The 12,398-nt window shown below is 37.7% G+C and overlaps 1 protein-coding gene across 1 annotated transcript in view; it reads left to right on the top strand.

The window, feature by feature from the left end:
- Window positions 1-12,398, top strand: part of SCUBE1 (signal peptide, CUB domain and EGF like domain containing 1) — a gene marked incomplete at both ends in the record, with an annotated part of 212,072 nt that overhangs the window by 93,404 nt on the left and 106,270 nt on the right. The window lies entirely within an intron of this gene.

Genomic DNA, 12,398 nt, shown 5'->3' with positions numbered 1-12,398 from the left:
TCCAAGTCTCAGGCAAACCAGAAGGGAAGGGAATCATAACATTTCCTACCAAGAATTTGTCTTTTATTCCTTCAGCTTCAGAGATAAAGGATAATGCTTGGATACTGAGAAAACAGATTTCACTAATTTTTGTTTTCTGGGGATTTTAGTGAATAGCCCCTCAGATAAGCTGAGTTAGCCCATTAGCTGCCCTATTAAAGCCTTTCAACAGAGCTTTCTAAACAATTCTTAAATGTGTTGAAATCAAGACAGAATGTGAAAGCTTTTTCTCCATGAAACAGAACCCAGTCAGTGTTAGCATTTAAACTGAATTGAATAGTAGAGTACTTTGAAACGTTGCAGAGGATCTAAAACAGAAAGGAAATGAATTGGTTCCCGCCATCTCCATATGTTGTTCATCTTTACTGGCTCACAATTCCTTTAGGATTTCCACAGTAACAAGTGGAGAGCTGAAGAAGCTATCCAAAATGAGCAAGCATTGTCCCTTACTTTAGAGGTGGAGAGGCAGAAGCAGTGAGAAATCAAAGGACAAAGCAAGACAATAACGTGTTCAGAAAAAGTATTCAAACATCTTGAATTCCCTTTCCCAACTAGGTCAGATTTTCCATTGTAAATGCAGCCGTACAGTTGTTATCTTTTACTCATAGACCATTCTCATTCAGCTAAAGCATTTGGAATTGCATCATCCTAATAAATTCATTTTACTGCTTTAAACCTGATTAAAGTTTGCTGATATGTATCTTTGCTGTCATTAACCCTAACAGCCCTTTGGTCTAACTAATATGTGTCTGAGCTTACCAACTCCTATACTCGTCTCCAACTCAAGTGCTCCACTACCTTTAAAATTTGTCACTCCTTTCTTCCTTTCCTCCACACATTTCTCGTACTTATGTTCCTTTTACTACCTAGAGGCAAGGAGAAGGAAGCAGGAGATTTTCCCATCATCATCTTCAGCCTCTGATCCTATATATATAGGTATGTTGGGAAAGGCCCAAAAGATATAAACAAGCCATTGCACAACACATTGACCTTCACTTTGTGCAGAAAACACTGAGAAGCACATTCAGAGCTCCCATTTGCACATCACCCATCAGAATCAGGACAAAAGTGTAATGTTTCAGAAGGGCTCCCTAATTTTATGTTGCATGACTCAAGAGTCCGTGCAGTCAAATCTTGCTTTGGTAAAGATTCCATTATTTATGAACTGACTGTGTAGTAAGTGTATCTACCATTTTGCTTTGGCCTTTAAGGTTTTAAACTTAACAGTGTTTTCCAACTGTTTGGTAACATATCTAGCGTTGGAATCCTGTTTTCCCCTGTTCGTACAGAATTAGAATAGCTTCCTGTTACTATACTACTTAAAAAGTCAAACTTTCCCACCACAGACAGCTTTAGCCTGCTGGCTTGAAATTTATATTGATTCTGTCACTAATCTAGTTGCTTTTGATATGAGTCTTTTAGGTGAATGTGCAGGGTTCTTTAAATGTAACTGCAGCAGATGTTTCTCTGGGTTTTCTCTCTCCCATTTTGCTCTGGATTTTAGTTGTTTTTCCTTGGAAAGGTACATGAAAGGGAAATCCTTGTATAGTCAAATGTTTGTTTTACCATCTAAAGCTTGCAAAGGGTCCTTAGCCTGGGCTGATTTCTTCTTGAAGAGCTGTAATTATTCATGGAAAGAAAAAAAAAGCCTTTGTCACTAATAGGCTTCTTGGTGCGTCTTGTAACAGTCTTTATTATTCCTTTCTACATAATTTTCTATTGATGAGGTGAAAAAAAGGCTTCCTCTGCTGTTGAGAGAGAAAAGGTAATTGTTCTTTTTTCACATTTACCAATGCTTGTTGCGTTTCTTATGTGTTTAAAGGACAAGGATGCAGAAAATGATGTTATTGATGGCATCACCATGGCAACAGTTCTTTGGAATAACACATTCTGGCATTGTTATTCTGCACACACAAAAAAAGGGGGACTTTCTTTTAAGCACAACCAGATTGTGCCCCTTTTAAATGCACCCATGAACTTTGCTTTTCTGAAGATTTACAGACTGGTTTGGGGCAGAAAGGATTCTGACATCATTTACCTCTCTGTGTACATCACATTATGGTGTTAAAAAAAAACCACTTTGAAAAAGCCAATGGTTTAAAGAGACACAGTATGGGAAGGATACATAAACATTTCTTTGATCAGAAAGACAAAAAAAAACTTGAAAGAATTTTGAAATTTATGAGCTCTAGCATCAGACCCACTAAGTAATCAATCAAGAGACAGAAGAGAATGGTGGAGCCAAACACTCCGAGCTTATTAAAGTAGTTACTTAGTTATGACAATACTCCAGATAACATAACTTTTACTCCAGGCACTACACACATCTTAAAACATTTTGATAGGAAATTGCATTGCCCATTCACAAGGCAATTTGCAAACATATATTTTGTTTTTCATATTCAGTCTTCCATTGTCCTCAGGTACTGACAGCCTTGCTAGAATAACATTTTAGAAGCCATAGTATTTTCTAAGGCATAGCATCATTTTGTTCTTTCTTGACTCCACTGCAGTTCTGAGTTGGATTGCTTTATTTCTCTGATACCCATCAATGAAATACATATGTGTTTTTATAAAAAAAAAGAAGGGAATGTATTGAAATTAGGAACAAGTTTGAAATCCATTCTGCATTCTGTGATGCTGTTTCTGGCGTCCTAGTGTACACCTTCCAATTTGACTTCCCCAGGAAGCAAACTATTTCCCGCACACCAATGGTGCATGGAAGTGGGCTGTACAAACATTGAGGTTTGAACACAAGAAAGCTTTGCACCTAAAAAGAACTTGTGTTGTGTGCAAACTTACTACTTAGGTATGACCACAATCTCATTTTTGAGAGAAACTGTAGTTGACTCAATGGCTCCAAATATACTGTTAATATTTTGGTTCCAGGTTGTGTATGATTTTTCTGAAAGTCGCCATAGCTGGTGGAAAATAGCTGTTTGGTTCTTGGACAAAACTTAGATCATTTGATTTTTCTACTGTCAAAAAGTTGATGGAAATGTGAAGCTCCGGGGAGCACAGCTACATATGGATATTGCTTCACATTCAGGTTTCTAGAGTTGAAGCAGCCACCCAAAAAACTGAACAGGAGGTTCCACCTCTATGCTACATGGTCCTTTCTGCACAGGGGCAATACTATGAATTCCTTAAACGTCATGGTTAGGGTTTTATATTGTAAGGTATGAAATAACAGAATGAACTTCGAATCTTGATCATGTTTAGCCCTACAAAAATGATAAGCCTGATGTAAGATAATAATTTATTCTGTTCTCCATGTTTACCTGTAGAGCAGTGGGCAGTATTCATTTCTTGCACAAGATATTTTTGGTTTTAAATAGGTTATACATACATTAGTACATATAGCATTATATATAATTACGAATTCATTACATGTATAAATTAGTACATATATAATGATACATATATCTGTAATAGTATGTAATATATACAGTTATTTATAATATAATGTCATGTATCATTTTGCTAATTAGTCCTACATTGTGTTTTCTGTTTATGTAAAAAAGAAAATAGGAAAAAATCTATTGCATGTATGAAACTTTTTTCCAGCCATCAGCACTTAGAAGTGTCTTTACATGTTGTGTTCAGGCTAATAGAATATCAAATTTAGTACCAGATTTCTTCAGACAACATCATCTGATTTGGGGTGTATTATGCCTTAGAAAGGTAGTGCCATAAGTCAAGGCCACAGGAGAGTGTAACTTCCCTGAAAAAGAATTCGAGAGTGGTAAGAATATTCCCAATGCAGAATAAGCATTGGTGAGGTCATTCTTCCGCTTGGAGTTTGAAAGTAAACCCTCACACTCATCCAGGGCCCTTCATCATCAGTTGGTTCCATGATGAATGAAGTGTCTTAGTTAAAGCTTAATAGGAACCCAAAAGAAGAATCTGTTTCATTCTGATGCTTTGCAAGGTTTACTTACTATGCAGCTTTCTTAAATAACAGAGTCAGAAAGTAAACCTGCTAAATATCATTTCTTGCCTCCAAAGGTGCTGATCAAGCACATATTACTTTTATGTTTAATTACATTATGTTGCAAGATGCTATGAAATTTTCCTGGGAAGAGTTTGGGATGTGAAGGAGTTCCTGCAAAGCAAAGTGTTGTTGAAATATTTACTGTTGTTCTATCTATTTGAATACACCCTATGTGTTTGAAAAAGTGCCCTAGAAATATTTATTTTAGAAAGATTTTATTAAAAATATTTCTTTCTCGAAACCAAGGCTGTCTCATGTCAGCCGTGCAAATTTCAGAAGAAGGAAAAAAATACAAAATTTTCGTATTTTTTTTTTAATCCCATCATCCCATCTCTTGCCTTATCTTTATAGAAATGATACTATAATGATTTAACCTTTGGTTAAACCCAGTTCAAAACCTTCTCATGAAACACTAATGAAAACCCATAATTTCAATTAAATTATTTCTTTATATTTGTGGAAATTGTCTGCTTTCTGAGATTATTTTAAGTCTTATTGGAGGACTAAAAACTTTGCAACATCTTTATGAGAACTTTGGTAGAGGTGGAAAATGTTTATTTAAATACTGAGTTTTCCTGTGACCAGGGAAGGAAAAAACATTTTCTTGCCATTGTCTGGTCTAATGCTCTAGAATTTTCCCATGTTATAAATACTTTTTATCCCTAGAGAAAACCCTTTAAAAAAGAGTGAGCCAGGTTTTCATACCTCTAGTATGCTATGAGGCCCAAAGGCCTAGTATTTTCAAAAATAACCTGGGAGTTTCTAATTTTTGCAACAGCTTGGGACTTTTTTGTAGTTACTGTACTCCTACCCATCTGAGAGTATGTGAGCATGCCTTAGTGATGTTGTCATTTGCTAGCTCTGCTGTAGCACCACACCTCTGGGGACCAGGATATCAGAACTACTCAAGGTTTATTAGCTCCCACCAAGGCACCTACAAATATGGCGGCGGTGATAAAGACTCAAATGGAGAAAGCTGATTTCTCAGCTATGGCTCCTGCTGGGCCTTGTCTGCCCTCAGGGCCACCTTCACCTGCCAAAGGACTTTGTGTGGCAGTGACTCCCCGAAAACCCACCTTTTCTTTTGCTTTGCTTTACTGTTTAAGGAATTGCAATTTAAAGATGAAGCAAAATTTAAAGAAGATTGTAGTAGCGTTGACTGTGTTTTGTTTTGCTTTCCTTCCTTGTCCTCATCTTTCTCTTCCCCTGCCATTTATTTCCCTTTGTGTGAAATCAGTAGTAATGTCAGGTGCCAAGTAGATACTGGCAGAGACCGGCAGCTTTGGTTCTGCCAGAGCAGCAGCAACACACATTCCCCGGGCTATCTTCCTGAAATTTCTTGGAGATAAACAATATCCATGTGTGAGAAGGTAACAGACAGTATTGGAAGGGGTTTCAGTGAGCACCAGTTTCTACTTGTAGCTCTGCAATGTGGGAAACAGACTGAGATTGACAGACTTCTTTCACGTGATCCACCAAAAAGTCATCACACAATCATGAGTAGGTCACAACCAACCTGGGCTGGATTTCAGCCAGTCTGTATTACTCTCTATTCTTGGTCCCACAGGAGTTGCTGACATTTTCTGTAAATTTTTGAATCTATTTCCTTTCCCTACCCGCATGGTTTTTCTGCTAAATTAAACTTGGTCCATTCACTCCCATCATTCACTTAATCTTTCTATCCTCTTTTCTGAAATTACAGTACCTTTGCAGAATTGCAAATCTTTGCTTTTACTCCTGACAGAATGAAGTTACATTTCTGACACATGCTTATTTCTAAATCTTAAGACAAAACCTCTCTTCAGGGCTGGATGACACATGCAGTTTTCTGGCTGCCACTCAGAGCAGGAACATCTTGTCAGAGATCAGACTGCAAGCCTGCCTGCTGAAGATGCTGTCCCTAAGCACGGTTTATATCCAAACTGAAAACACATGTAATTGCTAAACAAACTTGAATTTGTTTATTTTGTAATATACCAGCAGCTGTTTTCTTGTATGATGTCCAGGATTTCTCCAGCCAACCTGCTTAATCGTGTAGAATTCTGTTTACTTGGGTCAGTTTGCCTGCTTTATTTATTTTCTTTTCTTTTCAAGCTCTGTTTGGGTGAGTTGTAGTCACTGAAACAACTATATTTTCCTAAAGCTTTAGGCAGAACCAAGCAACTTATTTCAGGAATGAAGATGGAAAGAAAGTCTTGTGTTCATTTAATTAACAATACAAAAAAGATTAGACCATGACATTTTCAGCATACCCAATGCGAGGTTTCTCACTTAGCTCTAGCGACCTATTCCTAGATGGATGCTTTGTAACCATGATGTTGTGGTTGGCTGAGGAAGGGTAGCTGCCTCAATCATTTAGTTTCATCTTCCATTTTCTTGCTGAAGAGAGCAAATCTTGGTGAGGTTTTTTTATCCTCACGTAAGGACATATTCTGTTTTGAGATGAGAGCATCTTAGGCTCGCAATGGGGAGCTGAGCTCACCCAGACAGTCTTCACGTCCCAGAGTCAGGCCCTCGTTAGTGAGCCAGAAACGTCCAGAAGATCTGTTGCAACTGTGCAGCATAAAGGTCAGATCTAGGCTGCTGGAAAACAATCCTTTGGCTTCGATGGAGCTAAGATCTGACCATATGTATTTGTCGACTGTAATTGGGTTTAGCCAAATGTTGATTTTCATCACTCCTGTGAAGCACACGACGCTGGAGTCAGAAGGCCAAAGTGGGAACACTCACAGGTGTAGATGGGGAGCTGCTTTCCACAAGCCAGCTGAAAAGTTGACAGTATGCTTTTTTTGGATAGCCAGCCATCTGACCAAGATTTACATGCGCAATGTAACATTTGGCTTAAAACAGCCATCTTGCACTTTCACTAACACCATGTTCCTGTCTCCATCAGAAACTTAGTGAATTTCGTTTGGCTTCCATTCCTAACAGAGTAAAACAATAACTCTGGGAGAGGACTCAACTCTGTCAGTCTTCTAAATTGCTTGGTCCTCTACCAGTGTGTTTTATTGTAGCGCTGTACTTTCTTGCATGAATTTTTAAAAAGAAAACAAACAAACAAAAAAACCCCACTATGTTAACAGTTTAGTAAACAACTAAAACGAGAATGCTTGTCTCCCCTTGTATTCTTTCCTCTCTCACTGCTGCTGAAGATACATTCTCCTCTTTCTAGCACCAGGCATTGAGAGAATGACCATAAATGACAATCAGGTGATCTAAAGTCATTATATTTCATGCTACATTCTGTTTCTTCCTTTATAGTTATTATTATTGCAATATATTTGGTATTGTTATATTTTGCTATGATATATAATACACACTGATACAGCTGAACGGTATCACCTGATCCTGATACAGTTGAAATCTACCATTCCTTAAATTAACAGTTCTCTAAAAGAGAAAAGTCCTGGAAGTCCTGAATGTCACCAGTAGCAGTTTCGTAGCACCACATGGATCCCCTAACCAAGCAGAAGTAATTATCCCCTATAACTAACATTAAAGGAGAGAAACTAACCACAACAATTGCTTGTTTTTGTGTTATAAAGATTTATGCTTTATTTTACTTATAGGGTATGTTCATTAAAAGTGTGTAAAACAGTTTGGAAATAATTAAAAGCTGTGGCTTATCTGAGTCCAGCAATTCAATGACTTGCATATAACTTATATTTAATGTCTTTTAACTCTTCTGGAAGTCACTAGAACAGAATCATAGAAATTATGTGTGATATATGAATTTCGTAAATCATGTCTGCAACTTTTTTTGTCATTTTTTGGTAAGATTCATTAACAAAAAGTTAAATGAGGGTGCAACTGTAGTAAGAGATTTCACTGTGTACCTGGTGCTAAAATTAACTTATCAAAAAAAAAGAGAATCCAATTATGTAGTTTTGAGGACTGAGTATGTGATGCACATACTACTATGCATGTCAGCATGTATGTATGGATTAAGTTCAAGATTTCGTGTATTTTCTTACCACATTCAACCACATATACTCTGACAATATTCTAAAAGTTATTACTGTATTATATCTTCAGCGCAATTTGAGTAGTCTTTTTCAGCTTGTGTTTGGAATCAGCATGTTTATTTGGAAGTTACAAAAAATAGCAGCAATATAAATACAGAATAAGGGAAATTATGACAACACAGAGGATAATGTAAGCATATATGATGAACCACAGAGTAAAATAATTGCTAGAAGTCTTAATTAGGATGAGCGCAGGCAGTCTTAATGAAAAATAGAGGCTGATCAGTACATTAGTTGTCACAGCCAGCCTGATTTAAGCACTTTCAGAGCCACTGAGCTGAAAATGTTTTTAGTGCATAATACAATGGAGAGGTCATTGTATCAGACCGAACATTTTGCGGAACAGCACTATTAAGAGATTTGTGATAACTAGACAGCAGACTGGATTAATGTAGTAGACTCACACCCAAATCTCTCCTAGGCCAGGAACAGAAATGAATGTGGATTGTGGGTCATAGAACAATGTCTGCCACTCTCCCATGAGCAATCTTTTGTAACTGAAAGTCAGAAAAAAAACAGGACTGCAACAGGAGAGACTTTCTCAAGTCATATCTAAAATGCTGGAGAGGTTTTAGTTTAATTAGATCAGTGCTTTCCTTTCTTAAGTGGCATTTCTCTTCCTGTTTATAATATATTTTCCATTGGATTCTGTTTTTTCTTGTCTTTTTGTGAGGTGAATTTGCTGAGAATATGTCTGTGCGTGAAAAGTTTATTTTACTGTCTGCCAGCACTGCCAAAGAGAACGTGCACCCATTTTTGTGCTAGGCTTTTGAGACTACCTTGAGTAGCAGCATATGGAATTAAGATACTGCTTTTAGTAACAGTGAACATGAAAAATGTAGAACCTTTCAACACTGGACATTTTAGTGTCATGACAATAAAGTAAGGATTTTTTTGGTGTACAGACTTCTCTTTCATCAATATTTAGTATTTGCTTTGGTTTGGGAACTATGGTTTGTCACTTGACCCATAGCCACATCAGTGCTAGAAGTTGGTACACACAGATCACTGCAAAAATCAAGAGAAGCAGCTAGAGACACCTCCTTGTGTTCCAAACCAGAGTGATGCGGTTGTGCACATGACAGGAGAGAGAAGGGCCACAAGGCTGTGTAGTAGAAGATGTAATTCTGCAAATACTTTCTGGTGAAGGCTCGGATAGAAGATCCATTACTTGATATTTTGCCCAGGCTGTGCAACCTATTGAAGTAAAACTGCTGTGGGTATAATTCTGTCTTGGGAAAGGGCTAGAATAATTCCATAGGTACTTCCCGTCTCTTCCCTGGTTCTGCGTTACAGTGGTCAGCTCTAGGAAGGGGCAACACGGGAAGCACAGGGCACTCCTCTTGGTGCTGGGGCCCCTCTGCTGAGTTAGGGCTTATGGTGATTAAGAGAAAAAACTTCAAACACATTTAAATGAGGAGGAGAATCCCACCCAATTTTACCATGATCATGTTTTTTGCTTGAATGCCTAGTTTTCCACCCATTTCTACAAATCAAGCAGTTTGGCCTTGATTGTGCCAGTTACCCCCAGAGGTAACACAGCATTTTTGCTGGCGCTGGGGAGAGCAGCCTCCTGGCTGCCCGCACCCACGGCAGTGCCAGCCGGTCTGGAAACACGCTGCCGAGGGAGGCTGAAGGCCAAGGCAGGCACTGAGATGCTTAAGAAACATCTCCCTTTAACATCAGGGCGATTTTTTCCATGCTCTTATTCACACTCTTGGCTCCTTTTGTAAAAATGTGCACACTAGGTGGCTGCTAAGCATTAACTAAAAGAAGGCAAAACTGTTTCTCAGGAGGTGATAGTGAGGGGAGATAGTAACGCAGACATTTTACTACTTCTCTGAGCAGAGTGGTGTGCAGTCAGCAGACCAGTTATTTTGCTACCAGCAGTGCACTCCATCCAGTTCCAGTATAGGAAAATATATGTGAGATGGTTTATGTATTTCTAGCTCATTTTAGAGTTTTTACCACATCCTGGTAAAGAGAATACTGAAATAAAGTATTTTAGGAGTATTTTTCTCTCCCATTTGTATGCATTTGTGTAGCAACTAAACTAGTATTGGGAAGGAATTTAGCATATTTCTGTATTTTTTAGTGTTATTTATATGCTATATCATAAAAAGTTCAGTATTGCCTGAAGAGGCAGCTTGCAAAACAAGTAAATCTTATTTATCAACAATGATTGATAAATCATTTCTGTATGTAGATTGATACAGAAGACATCTGGCCAAATACTGCATTTACTGAAAAATTTAATTTTTGAATGATTAAAACTATTTGCAGATTAACATAACTTTGTTTTAGATTACATTTTTAAAACAAGATAAAATATTTATTTGCTGCATTTTTATTTAAATAATTTTACCATGCCTAAATAAAAATTTTTTTAGGATTTTTTTGTAATTTAATTCTTAGGGATTTTTGAAAAACACTGAAATAGAAATGAGTAGTTTTGTTGTGGATGAGTTCCTGCTTTTGACTGAAAAATAATGGTCTTTTTCACCAGAAAAACTTACATTTTCTGAAGTAATGCTTTTCAAGCTTAGGAGATTTCTATGGTGTTCTTCTCCAGCTAAACATGGAACTGAAATAGTTTTTCTACAGCTCCAACTACCTGATGAATGCAATAACTGAAATGATTAATACAGTAATTGAAATATTGTGGTCTTACACACAAATACCAGCATAAAATTCTGCTTTGTCTTTCACTTTTGTTTCAAAATGTAATAATTCTGATCTTTAATTTCTCCTGATATTTGTAGCAGTGCACAATTTCTGTCTTCCCAAGTGATTTTAACAATGGCAGATATTCAGTATTTGTAAGTAAACACTGAAAATCGCTTGCTTCATTACACTTCTGGCCCATTAAATATCTTCTTTCATCTATCTAATTCCTCTCTTCTCATTGCCTCAGCAGTGTGACTCAATCAGGCATGTGTTATCTTTCCCAGATCCTTTTCTGAACATAGCATAGTGCACAGGAATGCAGTTTGTCAAACACATTGTGTCTGAAATCCTTTGTGGGGAGAAGTGGAGAGAAAGAGATTATAAAATGCCTCAAAACCTTCAATAAGGCCGTTCCCAGGTTTCTTGTATCTGTTCAGCCAAACAAAACATTCATACCTCACTTCCATGTATAGGGTGGTATAGTATATCATCCAATAGCATCTGTTCTCCAGGCTGTAGTTCACAGAGAATAACTTACTTTGTACATCTGCAAGTTTTTAGACTCATCAAGGCCAACACAGAGCAGGATTTAGAGGAGAGAAATATATCTATTGCCCACGATGCTGGTTTTCATAGACGCAGTGATTTTAGATCCTAATATTTTGTGTAGGAGAGATGAACAAAAATAGCCACTCAGACTGGTGACGTGTGCTTTTCATTGCTCAGCTAATATAAACCTTTCTGAGGTAAAGTTGAGCGGTGCAAATAACTTCTGAAGCTGTTAGCTTCTGTTAACCTGAGGGAATCTCTGACTGACTTTCTGTAGCATTTCCTCCTCAGAATTTTGTATACAAAGTTTCTTAGTAGCTGTCCTACACACTAATTTGTGTTCAGTTAAAAACTATTTTGCATGCAGAGAAACTTTTGCTCAAATTCACCATGAAGCCTTGACACTTGATTTCAAGTTTTTGATAGTGTGAGACCTGCCTCAGCCTAAAGGCAGCGTGTGTAGATGCCAGAGGTGGCAGGTATGTTCATGTAGTTTCTGTAAGAATAAAAGGGGAGGGCAGTGATAATTTTCACCTTTGGAAGCAAAAACTTTGCAACAGCCCTGAAAAAAAAAATTATTTATGGTACATTGCCACTGCAGGTTTAAGTTGAACATTTTACACTGGAGCTGTTTGGAGAAATTATCCTAGAATAGGTAGGAGTAGCCATGTTAAGAGGTGACAAATGAGCTGCTGACTCCATGCTGATGTTGCACGCACCAGTGTTTTGGGGAATACATGCTGTTTTCACAGTAGCAAGATGAGTTACGCTGTGAATTCTTTGTCAGTGTACTCTGAGGGAATTTGTCTCTCCTTTCCAGGTCAGATATCCAAGGGGAAGTCTGGGAAGGCTTTGTAATGCAAATCTAGCTAGCCTTCCTTCACACAAGGAATGCTAGATGCTGACCCATAAGGACTGAGTTCAAGATTTCTGTGAATATGTGGGATTTGAATTAACTCAGTAATGAAAGCCTCTAAGAGCATAAGGTGCGTTCAGTATCTAAATCACTGGCATGGTTTAGAAAGCTAAAATTGTCCCTCTGGTTGATACTGCTACTTGGCATAAACATTAACAGGAATCCACCCATGGCATTTGGATGTTTGTTTAACAGCTGGTATGTTTTG

The sequence above is a fragment of the Phaethon aethereus genome (genome assembly GCF_964289735.1).
Source record: "Phaethon aethereus genome assembly, chromosome: 1".
In the NCBI taxonomy this organism is placed as follows: domain Eukaryota; kingdom Metazoa; phylum Chordata; class Aves; order Phaethontiformes; family Phaethontidae; genus Phaethon; species Phaethon aethereus.
The sequence above is the reverse complement of the archived record's forward strand: the minus strand, read 5'-3'. Positions and strand labels throughout refer to the sequence as shown.